Source organism: Mytilus galloprovincialis, chromosome 5 (genome assembly GCF_965363235.1).
Source record: "Mytilus galloprovincialis chromosome 5, xbMytGall1.hap1.1, whole genome shotgun sequence".
NCBI classification, from domain to species: domain Eukaryota; kingdom Metazoa; phylum Mollusca; class Bivalvia; order Mytilida; family Mytilidae; genus Mytilus; species Mytilus galloprovincialis.
The window spans coordinates 66,333,833-66,344,800 of NC_134842.1; the positions used below are offsets into that span (position 1 = coordinate 66,333,833).

The 10,968-nt window shown below is 32.1% G+C and overlaps 1 long non-coding RNA gene across 1 annotated transcript; it reads right to left on the reverse strand.

The window, feature by feature from the left end:
• Nucleotides 1-974: 974 nt before the first annotated feature.
• LOC143074663 (uncharacterized) lies at nucleotides 975-2,142 on the reverse strand. Its single transcript, XR_012977995.1, has 3 exons — nucleotides 2,110-2,142; nucleotides 1,681-1,759; nucleotides 975-1,112 (listed from the first exon to the last, which is right to left on the reverse strand). It is a non-coding gene; the product is annotated as an uncharacterized LOC143074663 (long non-coding RNA).
• Nucleotides 2,143-10,968: the final 8,826 nt, after the last annotated feature.

Here is a 10,968-nt window from a genome sequence, read left to right on the forward strand (position 1 = left end):
CACAGTCTCTCATAACTTCAGAAATTCCACCATATACTAGTCTCAGCAGAGTATAGCAAGGTTTCACATCGTCTCTTTCCATTAACAGATGTGTTATTTTGGGGTGATAACGGGATTTTATTTCTTCACAAACGTCAAACTGGTTTTGTACAATCATCATATCTAAGTCACTGCCTCGCATCTCAAGTCCCTCCCCAAAGCTACCACTTGTTATAATTGTTTCATCCTTGTATCTTCTCATATTGACAGCGTTCAGGTGTAATACCACCATTGATTTTTCCCTATTAGTCTTTGTTAAAATGGCACTTTTAAAAAAATTGTACAGTATTTACCTTTATTTCAACCAAAGAAATACTTTGCATGTGTAAAGTTTAATCCTTTCCAGTGACACAGTGAAAATTTCACACTACATTTCATTGCATATAAGAAAATAATCGTCACCGGAAGTAAACAACCCAATTTTTACACTGTTATTTACTGGTTACTTGATCTGGTAACTATGTAACCTTAACGTTCCAAAATATTTTATAAGACCATCAAATAAAAAAAGAATGATGCATTCAGACATCCAACATACATATTTACGACTCAGAAAAATTTAAGTGCATTGAAATGCAGGGTTAATTTTCTACAACTGTCAAATTCAAGGGAATATTTTTTTAGTCCTACTTTCGTATGCAACCGGATGTGGCGTACCATGATTTGGTGGTATTACACCTAAAGAACACCTAAATATCAAATAAACTTAATGTAATTTTTTTCCCTCCAATTGCAAGTTATTTCAAGCATAACTGTCAAGTTTTGTCTCAGTCAGAGCTACAGTTTCAGAGAATATCACTATAATGTAAGGCCATATCCTACGGCAATTTCAGTCTAATTTCTTCGAAAAATCCTCATTTCAGTGTATCAATATAAAATGCAGTGTTGACTACTATCTGATCATAAACTCATGATCTATGCATTCAAACAATTAAATAGAATACAAAAGACAACTTTAAGATGATAAACAATTTTATTGCACCTTTTAGAGTTCATTTGAAGGTCTGTTTTGGTCTGTTTTGATCCCTTTTTCCTCCTTTCTTCCTTTTTCATCAAAACTTGATATCTTTTGTCTACAAATTAAAACAAATGTGATTATTTCTCCACAAAAATTAAATAAATATAATGTTAAATCAATAATTAAAGTGTTTTAGCTGAAAGAACTGTGTCTATAAATGTTAACAGTCTACACGGAGGTTTCTATAAGCCCTTGTGTGTAACTCGAGTTTTTGGTCTGTTCGCCTAGTGTGACAAATAACGGTTCCCTTTCAGTCAATCATTTATTGTTACTGGTATCAAAGTCTTTTTATTTACTCATAACAGTATATTTCTGATAGATTTATACAAAGAGTCAACTTTCTTGTATTTTACATTAAAAAATGGGGAAAAAGAGTAATAAAAAAAATACCTCAAAATGTTTTTAAAAAGGGTTATGTCCCTTGGAATGCTGGTACAAAAAATAATTGGTAAGAATTATAAAGTTTAAGTATGTGAGACTGGATTCTGATGTGTATAAATCCAGGGCAAATAAGTGTTTAGATGATTTATTGTCCGTGCAAAATGTAGACGGTACAATGGCAAATTGTAAACTTTTGCGGCCAAAAAAAAAAACAAAAAACCAAGATGATAGTTGATACTTACTTTAATGCTGAAGTGTCATCTGCAGACCAATTCACATATAAGATTTTTCAACAGAATGCTCTTCAGAACATGGTTAACACTGAAATAAAAAATTCACATGTTGTATACACAAAACTGTAAGGATAATTTAAAATTTAACACAGTATACTAAATACAGCTTTGTCTGTCCACCCATTTGGCTTAGAAAACACCCGTAAACCCCCATTTCAAGGCAATTTTACCTCAAACGTGCTTTTAATGTCTAAATCCATTCCGAATTGTCCATGTTTACAATGTATGAACTGGTTTATTTATAACTTTTAAAAATGAAAGTACAATAAGGTCACGAGTGCACATATGGTTTCCCTAAATAGGTGTAATACCACCATTGATTTTTCCCTATTAGTCTTTGTTAAAATGGCACTTTTAAAAAAATTGTACAGTATTTACCTTTATTTCAACCAAAGAAATACTTTGCATGGGATTGTGTAAAGTTTAATCCTTTCCAGTGACACAGTGAAAATTTCACACTACATTTCATTGCATATAAGAAAATAATCGTCACCGGAAGTAAACAACCCAATTTTTACACTGTTATTTACTGGTTACTTGATCTGGTAACTATGTAACCTTAACGTTCCAAAATATTTTATAAGACCATCAAATAAAAAAAGAATGATGCATTCAGACATCCAACATACATATTTACGACTCAGAAAAATTTAAGTGCATTGAAATGCAGGGTTAATTTTCTACAACTGTCAAATTCAAGGGAATATTTTTTTAGGCCTACTTTCGTATGCAACCGGATGTGGCGTACCATGATTTGGTGGTATTACACCTTCATATATCGGATTTGTTTTACATGATCTTCTGATCCTATTATATTTTTACACAGATAATGATACAGTGCTATAGATGTGTTTGGATTTAAAGTGTCTGAAAAAAATGAAAATTCAAATGAACAATATAAATATATATTAAAAAAAAATAAAAAAAGTCCGACTACTATTGTATATTAAATGTGTACAGTATGTGAAGAAATTTTGAGAGATTTTGCAATTATTTTATGAAGGGAGTTTGAACATGTAAGAGTGGTGGTTTACTAGTTTGGTGGTCAGTAGATATATTTGTCGTGATGCAATATCTTTATATTTTTGTTTTCTTATGTTTATTTTGTAGATTTTTAGTTACAGAACATGTACAGGATTCTGCCTAGCAGTTTCTTTTGTGTTGATTATGATATTTTATTTAAGTTTGGATTTTGAGGCAAAGAAGCTATTAAGTATCAGCGAATATAAAGTATAATTTGTAAGAAGTATATATAATTGCTCAAGTGTGTGCCCATGGTTTTAAAGATCGAGCATTTTAGCAGATGCATATTGTATGCTTGTTTAAAGAAGTGAGTTAAAACATATATATACATATTAATACATTGTACTGCACTCTAACAATGATAAGAGAGGCGGTTTTTATTATTTTTTCATATTAAATATTACATTTTCGTGCCATAAATAATTACTTATTTTGCGAATTCGACTTATATATTTCCAATATTTAAAGTGATTACATCTCTATTAGCCTCGTTTCACCGCAATGTTTTTTAGTCCCTCACAACAAGGCAAAGTCTATGAAAATGGTTTCACACTTTATATCTTATTTTCTGTGGTTTTCTCAGTTATGTTATCCAGTTGATTTGTCCAGTTTTTGTACTGTTACGTCACGTACCTAGATACATGCAATTAACTAAAACTCGAAAATCAATGCATGTTCCGAAAAATCATCATTAGCTTGTACTGCATTTTATCTAACAGTATTTACAAGCCTCCAGGTTTTTTGAAAATTAAAGGATCACCCCAAGAATCGGTTTGGCAACGCAATAACAATTTCAAGTTGATTAACAATTTACACAGTGTGTATAATTATGTTAAGTATGTTTAAATGAACATAATTATGTTTCCATAGTTAAGGACTTAACGGTTATAGGTTATAGGTTGAAAAATACAGGCAACGTTTCGATGTTTTTGAAGTGTCCTACATTTTGACTTCAGTGGAACGTTATCGTGATTACCAAGTTATCCGTGTGTGTATTTTGAAAACCGTGAATATAAAGTTCTTAGTCGACAGTCTGTACATATTCTTTATTTGTTTATATGTGTAGGACTCAAATCTAAAGAAGTTCCAAATCTATGGCAGATTCCTAATCTATGGCAAATATTACGTCTTGTCATCCCAAATCTATGGTAGATTTTTTACAATCCTAACCTATGGCAAGTTTTGTAATTTCCTTATTTATGGCGGATTTATGTTCACGTGACAGTGTCCAAATTTATTGCAAATGGAAAATAATACAGTACTTATACGACCTATGATTTGTCTTAAACAAGTGGGCATGTACAGCAACGGGTGCATGTCTATAAACATTTGTTAAATAAACATTCCGTAATGGTCAACCAAATCGTAATAGTAAAAATAAAACGTTAATGACGAATTCATATACCCTAATACAGACTTAAATATTGAAATTGTGTGCCCTTTAAAAATAAACATTTTCTAATCTTTGCATGGTACCTGTTTAGCCCATTCACTAAACCAACTTGTCTTTTAAGTCCCTAAATAAACAAGAAGGTTTTTAAATTTTTTTTATATATAAAGCAGAAATGATAAATAAAAGTGAACTGTTTCAATTTTCAAGTACATGTAATATTTATTTCTTCGTTAATGCATCTTTTTTTTAATTTAATGACGATTTATTAAAATCAAATTGATATCCGTTTTTTTATCTTTCAATTTATAAACTTTGCCAGCCGTAGACAGTTAAATGTTTTCTGTAACTCCTTTCTTTAGGATTTCGATAAAATAGCGGTCCCGTTGTTTATCGCAGGCTTTAGCCGGTACAGCACATTTCGTCTGCTTTCCGGAGACTAGTAATAGGTCACATCTTCCTTGAGACTATCCGCAAATTGTTGTCTAGGGAAATGCCTATATCTGGAATGGTGTTCAAATCTATGGGTTCCGCCAACATTTGCAGGGACGACGATGTAATATGGCGTTATTCAATTGTGACGCATTTCAAAGATCTGCCATAGATTTGGGGAAAAGAAAAATCTGCGATAGATTTGAGTTGTGTGGCTTTTGTAACGTCACATTTGACATAGATTAGGAATCTGCCATAGATTTGGAACCCGCCATAGATTTGATTCCTACATTTATATATGCAAAGTATAGACTTCTCTACGGACAGCCTTCAAATACACAAGCTTTATATTTTCGTTTCAGTTTTCTCACATTTTTGTGTTGGTCAAATAGTTTTGAATTTTCCATGTTGTGGTTTGCCTTTTGATTAATTTCGGTTCTTTTTCCGACGTAGTCGGTATAGTTTCGGTTTGTGCCCTTTGAACTTAAGGACGCTTAACTATGGCAATAGAATACGCAAGCTCGAAAATCCTTTCTGTGATTCGACAAAATGCTGTCATGTTGGGTGATTTGGTTGTGTTTGACAAAACGTCTCGTTTATTTCATCGTGATGGAAAGCAAGTGAAAAACTATAAATATTTGAACTAGATCTTACAAAGATTTATATTTTTTTTAAATAATTGTTTCTCCAATAGCTCTTTGCATCCATGACAGCTGTTTATTCGGGACAATTATATAATTTGCAACTTAAACGTTGTTCTACGAACGTACATTACTTTTAGAACGCACCTACGCATGTGAGATTTCCGCGGGGTTTTGGTGAATGTAAACAGGAAGATACGAGGACTGAGAATACTGAACACAAACAGAGAAAACGTTATTGAAATGCTAAATCGAAAGAATAGTTTTAAGCATATACTCAAATTTAAATATGTCGGATATCTTTTTTAAAGATAGATCTTGTTTAGTCATGGTTTTGTTAGTTCGTTTGCAAATTGAGTTTGAATACCCATTTGGTATATTCGGCCTCTATTGCACATACATTTAATGATTATGTTATGGTGCAGTGATTTTTAATTATTATCTATGTGAAATGTAAATTATGCTTTTATCAATTAAAAACAATTTTATTGCACGTGTAAGGCTGCTTAAGAAGATATATTAAAGTTATTTATTGTTATTATTTACCTGCCATCTTGTAAATGGATATAGGAAGATGTGGTGTGAGTAAGCCTGTTTAGGTTATTACGGTGCAAATCAGGTTTTACCGAAAAAAATCTTCTTTCGTTTTCCTTTAAAAATGATAACTAGAACACGAAATCGCGGTCATATACAGCTTTTGAACTGTTGTAGGATGATTTTTTTGTAAAAGATATTATGTATTGAGAATTACATAAAAGGTATATTCCTTTTTCCAAAGTCCGATATTTGTTTCCCTTCTGTTAAATTCAATTATATTCGTGTTTCTGGCCTACGACCACAATTATTCCTCTCCTTTGCTACAATGCTTCTTTTGGTTAAAGTCAAATCAAATTAAAAATTTGCACCTGTTCAAATATGAAATAAATGTAACTGCTTATATATAGACCATTATTAGTCTAAAAAATACGCTTCTACGACAATCCATCAGCGCTTTTTTTAGAGCCTTATTAACATGCAAATGGTAGGATTTGAATCATGTATAAATGACTAATACCGACGAAGGCTAATTTGAGGGGTTGTCGATCGGAGGGGTCCTTACCCCGAAATCCCGGATTTAAACCCATAAAATCCCGAGATGCAGAATATAAAGAAATTCATATCCCAAAATCGAAAAATATATTCCCGGATCCAGTAAGGACCAATCCACAAACTCTGAGCTTAAAACACCCGATCCCGACGCCCCGAAAAAGGTCATGTCTCCCTCTAATCTCTACCTTACTTTCTTTTTTGCCAAATCACTATTTTCCCTTTTAACAATAAACTATATATAGAAAGAATACAGAGAATCTCTATATATTAAAGTAGTATTATCGTAGTTTACATGTAGATAAACGCGAAAAATGTTTGTCCTCTAAGAGATATAATAGTTGTGATTTTTGCGATCTAAACACCATGATAAGGAGAACGCTCTACGATTGGTTGTACTTGTGTCACATGTTTTACTTATTTTAATATCAATGCAACTGGTATGACACCATGAATAGTAAACATTAAAAAAAAACAACAGTAGACAGAATACAGAGATTCTCTATATCTTTAAGAAGTATAATCGTAGTTTACATGTAGATAAACGCGAAAAATAATTGTCCTCTCTTAGGAGGTATAACAGTTGTGGTTCTTGCGATCTAAACACCATGATATGGAGAACGCTCTGATTGGTGTATCTATTTTTCTTTTTTGTTATCTATTATACGATTGGTTGTATTTGTGCATGTTTCAAACAGGAAGTCTGATCTATGACTAAAAGTCAGTCTGATGACGGAATCCTTTCCGGCCTCCTTTTTTGTCGTTTTTCTCCCAAAATAACTCAATTTGAATAATCATAAGAATGGATGACAAATGCCACTATGCATGTTACATATAGGACACAGAGGCATGATGATTGATTTATTGTGGAAGGAAGAGAAGTGACACCAACAATGAGGTCTTCTCGTTTAATAGTATAAATAACAGGTATAGTATTCATATTTATTTGATAGCCTGATCAGTACTATTAATAGTTTATCGTGCTGTCTTTTATAAATTCACCAGGTAATTTCTAATTTAAAAACTTATAGACTACCTTATGTTTTCATACACATTAAAAAGTGATATGTAAGTTACGTAAACACCAGAACACAGTATATAACCTATCTTGCTGTTTATAATGCAACTGCAAAGTAAGAATCAACAGTGGAAGATCTAGAACCTCATTAAAAAGGGAGGGCACTGACTGTTTTAAGGGGGAAGCTCCAGTCATGCTTCAGTGATTACCTATATAATCAATTTTCCCACAAAAAAAGGGGGCGTCCCACACATCCCCTTGGTCCGCCTATGATCAACATAAGTTTGTCCTTGATCTCTGTTCATTTACACAGAAAGTATTGACATATATTTCATGTAGACTAAATATTTATGAAAATTTTACTTTCGTGTTTCAGTTATCTAATATTCAATATATTGTTAAAGGACACTGCAGGATCCGGGTGGTGTTCCATGTTAGATTTTATGTAATTATGTAAACGATTTATGGTTTCAAAACCACACCTACTCTCCTCTTTTTTCTAAAATGGCTGATACCGTGCCCGTCATTTATAAATATATACTATGAACCGTTTAAAAATTTTATAATGGTGTTCACTTCCACCTCCAGGTATTGATCAGTAAGTTATTAATAAAAAAAGGAAGATTAGTGACGGAGTGCTACTTGAAAGAAGAGACTGGAATTAGGACTTAATTAAAGATTCCTAATTATGATACATTGATAAAACAGAAATAATCATCCTGAACATATTTTTTGCTTATCAGTCATGCACTACTTCGGGACATTGTTCTTTGTGTATAATTGTGAAAGAATATTTTACAGTGTAATACCTTTTTAACGACATAGTCTGCTCTTATTCTTATGTCATGTGGTCGTATATTTTAGTGTACGTAATCAGGTTTACTTTCCGAATATAACCAGTACAATGTGTTGTCTGTTTAATTTACTATTTATAGCTTTAAGGTTTTGCTCATTCTTCTCTTCAAAACTTTCCATTTACAATCACTTATTAACCTTTATTTGCACACTTTCGTATTGCATTTCAGTGATATATCTCTATTTCCTACAATTATCAGTGATAGTTATCACCATTTTCTATGTATGTTTTTACACTGTGATTGGTTTACTTATTTTTTCTTCTAATTTTTTTATCAATTTATTTTATTTCAAAATTCATAATAATTATGTAAAATTGTAACGGTTTTGCAATCATTTTAAATAATCAGCACAAGAATGAAGTATTTGTCCAACAGATGAATTTGTGTAAACGTGGATAATCTTCGCTTAAACGTATGACAAAATCAGGCAACTGTTACGACACTTCACTTGCTTTGCTGTTGTCGTAATCATTTGTAGCTCTTCTAACTATTTCTTATTTTTCAACCAGAACTCCAATCAATAATAGAAAGTTTGATAACAGAGGGAGATCGAAAATAAACTGACAACGCTTTGTCTAGATATTAAAAAAGACAAATATTAGATAACAAAACTCAACATTGAAAACTGAAATCTAAGATTCTGCTCCACATGCGGATCCGTCGTGTTACTCATATTATTACAAACACAGTAATCAGTCTAATGCAGTAGGTTACATTCGAGAAAAGGAAACGGATTGTAATTACGACATAAGAAGCATATCCAATATCATATATGAAACGGATATTTCACAATGGTTTATTAACTCTTGATGGCGTCAGTTAAATTTAAGAAGAGATGATTTTTTTTACATGATTTCGATAGATGTTCAACTTTCTGCCCCTCGCATTACGGATTATATTGCCAAGTAAAGGAAAGAGAGAAAAAAAAAATAGAAAATAAGCCTTAGCAAATAAAATCATCATAGATACCAGGACTAAATTAAGTATATACGCCAGGACGAGCGTTTCGTCTACAAAAGACTCATAATATTATTCATGGATTTAATAAAGGAAATTATCTTAGTTACTTAAAACGGACCGCTCATCTAGCGTATCAAATTTGACATTAACTGCCTTAAAATGAAACAAAAAATGAGGGAAAGATTGATTATCACACGCTTGGTCATGTTGGTATATTCCTGTATTGACTATTTGATATTCTATGTCCTACGTCATGTGATTTTTCATTCACATGATAATTTAAATCGTATTCCACTGTCTGTACATATGCAACTTTATTTCACTACACATAATAATGTGCTGTACGTTTAGTCTTATTATGCAAAGAAGATGCCACTTCACCATGTTTAAGGATAATGATAAATTAAGCAAACTTGATTTTATGTGCAGTGTGCTCATATTTCCGTGCTGCTTACTCATTTGTTTTCTTAAATTCTAAGTTGCGGTTTGTAGACAGCTTGTTTGTTTATAATCTTTCCTTTTCTTCCATGGTATTCTCATTTCGTATCATATTTTGCATTCTTGTTTGCATATCTCTATCGTATATGTGATAATGCTATCATAAATTTGAACCTTTCTCAAGCTACTTGTAAGGATGTATAAGAAGAAAACCTTCAGAATTATGTATTTACCTGCCATGTTTTTAGTCTGTTGAGGGATATATTAAGTGTGTAATGTGTTTCCCGAAAACAAATCTTCATTCGTTTTCCGTTAAAACCACAATAACATACACGCAATATCAGGTAGTAAATTTTAGGTTTTAAAGTCTGATCAATCCTATTTATAGTTCGTCACGCTGTATTGTGTTACTGAGGTCATCTCTTTCTTCAAAAATAACATAACCATTTTTATTATTATAAACAAACAAATATCGATAATTTAGTTATGTACCATTAGACCTCAGTATCGAATCAAATTGTTCCTCACATGCAAATCAACTGGTAAGAAGCATCATATTCTTGACTGTCGAGTCTTTGCTTGTTGTACTAGTTTTGAGGGTAGAATATGCCAAACACGTAGTTTTTGATTTTAATACTTTTTCAGTGTCACCAAAACATAGAGTATGTGGTTCGATGTGGAGATTCGACATTAATACATGAAAGTTATATATATTTGATCTGAAAATAAGACACAACTCCATCCATAGCATGCATAGCTATGCAACGTATATAGTTTTTCTAAAAGTATTTCACGACCACGACCCTCTTTTTTGTTCTCAAACATGTTATTCTCTGGAATGAAGTAATGCAAACAAACTGTGTGTTCAACACAATAAATCAGCCTACTGAAACATCGCATAAAAAGGGTATCATATCATGAGGTTAACATACGGAAGGTGGCAGTTCTTCTTATAACAAAAACATAATTGTTTTTAGGAAATAAGAACAGAGTAAATCTTTACATTCGGAATGAATCGCTATTACATCTTTCAATATAATTTTTAAGAGAGCATAAAACAATAATTGAGTGTGTGTAAAGGAATTAATAAGAAATGTTTCCCCCACTGAAAAAGATACTCGCCATTCCATATCTTGTGTTGGTGATTTCATTACTCCGATCGGTACAAAAAGTACTCCGTGTTTTATAATGCTCTGTTTATCATTATGACTCGGCCATGGGTTACTTGATCTTGTTATCCACTGTAATGCGGGTGAAATCCACGTTTTACAATGTAAACTAATGGCATTGTCACCAATTCCATTTTTGATTGATATAAACGAACCATGAATTGTAACCGTTAAGGTATCACATGCATGCAAATATCTTTGTAAATGCAATGCAATAGAATAA